A 2,642-nucleotide genomic window follows, 5' to 3' on the forward strand; every position below is an offset into this window, starting at 1 on the left:
TCCTGGCTGTCCTGGAACTCACTCTGTAGACCAGGCTGGCCTCGAACTCAGAAATCCGCCTGCCTCTGCCTCCCAAGTGCTGGGATTAAAGGCGTGCGACACTACACCTGGTTCTGATCTCATTCTTGCTGCAATAAAATATCCTGACAAAGGTGACTTCAGAGAAGGAGGCTTGTTTGTCTACAGTCACAAGTGACAGTTCTTCGTGTTGGAACAGTGAAGCCAGGAACTGGCAGCAGCCTGTCACATCCACAGTGAGAGTAGAGAGAGAACAAATGGACACCTGCTTTTGCTCAGCATCCTCTTTACGTTTATCCATTCTAGGCCCCAAACCCTGGGAACAGTGACACCCACAATGGGCAGATCTCCCCACCTCAATTAACAGGATCAGAATGATCCTCCACAGATACGCCCACAGGCCAACCTCACTCTGCTGCACAGTCCCTCTCTGAGACTCTGTTTCCAGGTGGCTCTAGGATGTGTCAAGTTGACAAGCAGACCCGACCATCACAGACTATTTCTCTCTTTAAATTCCTTCAGAGGTTGGGGAATGGTTCAACGATACTACATCAGTCTGTACAAGCCCCAGGTCATCCCTCAAAACACCACCATTGTGAATACACTCTCTCGAGCACACACACACACACACACACACACACACACACACACATGCACACATGCACACACGAATGCACACATGATTTCCTAAATGCCTTAAGGGTGATCATATTTTATGAAAAAAACCTAACAAATGCCTTAAAATATTTAAAATATACAATACTTTTATCTATCACAAGGCATTAAATTACAAAAAAGTATAAGACTGTTTGACATGTTATTTTGTTTTTAATTAAATAAATTTATTTCTTTTTAAATAGTATTTTTATTTATTCATATGTGTTTGTGTGATTGTTTGTATGTGTACTACATGCATATGTCTGCCAAGGCCAGAAAATGGCAGCAGATCCTGTAAAGCTAGAGTTACAGGCAGTTGTGAGCAACTGGATATGGGCACTGGATATCAAACCTGGGTTGACTGTAAGAGCAGCGAGACTCTTAACCACTGAGCCATCTCTCAAGCCTGATTTATTTACTGGGGGGAAGGGCCACACATGCCCTGCAGGGTAAGCTATGTGGCAGGCACATCTCTACTCAGCCATCTCTCCAGCAACATGTATTATTATTTTAGCAGTAGAAGACCAAAGACAATTGAAAAAAAATGGGATAGCTGTCCAGAATTTAGGAATATTTACTTTTTCCTTTGGACACAATGACCTACTCTAATTTGAGCTGGATAACGCACCAAGGCCTTGGGACACTGAAATGAGCCAAAGTTGTCAGTAGGTGGCGGAAGAGCACCGCACAGCACGGCTTGAGCCCTCTGATGCTGTTGGAGGCAATTGACCTGTTTGGTTGAGAGACTCACAGAGAAACCATTCTCTTCAGGAGCACCTAAGGGGAGGAAGGCTTTCTTCCAGCACATTCCGTTCCTGGAATCACCTGTTTTTATGGGAAACCACTTAAGGCATTCAGGTTACCTCTTGTAAAAGAAGGGCTCTTGTGAGGGCATACGACATCTTCATTCCTTCTGCCTTTCAGATTGAGGATAATCAGATCGTGTATTTCTTTACTAAACCAAGATGCTGGTATGTAACCCCGGATCCTCTCAGACTCTCAGCTCTCTTCCTTCCTCCATCCCACAGTTCTGAGCTTACAGGAATTACAGACTTACCTCTGATTGGCAAGTGTCTATTTTCCCTGCAAACTCTGAGAACCAACTATACAATGAAAGGGGTGTTTTCATAACTTGCCATAGAGAACAGTTTGAGTTTTGCTTCATTAGACAAAGCCACGTTTCTTCTTGTCTTCTGAGTCATTGCCTGCTCCTTTTCTAATTGTACATCCTTGGGAGACTAGGGTCAAAACAAACCTGACTAAGGTCTTTATTTATGGACGTACTGTCCAGTGAATACAAAAACAGTAGAGTCCCTGTCTTAGTCTGTTTTTCTCAACTTAACACAAACCTAGACATTACCTGAGATGATGAACCTCAACTGAGAAAATGCCTCCATCAGATTGCCTAGAGGAAAATCTAAGAACATCTTCTCGATTAAATATTGGTGTGAAAGGATGCAGTCTAGTGGGGGCGGAGGTCCTAGGTGTGTAAGAAAGCAGACTAAACAAGCCATGGTGGGCAAGCCAGTGAGCAATGTTCCTCCATGGCCTCTGCTTCAGTTCCTGCTTCCAGGTTCCTGCCTTCAGTTCCTGTCCCGATTTCCATTTATTTCCGTTCCTTCTCTAGTTGCTCTTCATGGTGTCTTATAATAGGACTAAAGACCCTAAGACACAGGGTTCCAGAGATGGCTCAGTGGTTAGGGGAACTGACCGTTCTTCCAGAGGACTTGGGTTCAAATCCCAGCATCCACATGGCAGCTCACAGAGTCTGTAACTCCAAGATCTGGCATTCCCACATAGAAATGCACGCAGGCAAAACACCAATGCACGTAAAAAAGGGTAAATAAGATTTTTTTAAAAGATGAAATAGAGGAAATCCCAAGACACTCCTCTAATGCTGAAAACTCTTTTCTTTCTTTCTTTCTTTCTTTCTTTCTTTCTTTCTTTCTTTCTTTCTTTCTTTCTTT

This window comes from Mus pahari, chromosome 16 (genome assembly GCF_900095145.1).
Source record: "Mus pahari chromosome 16, PAHARI_EIJ_v1.1, whole genome shotgun sequence".
Lineage (NCBI taxonomy): Eukaryota > Metazoa > Chordata > Mammalia > Rodentia > Muridae > Mus > Mus pahari.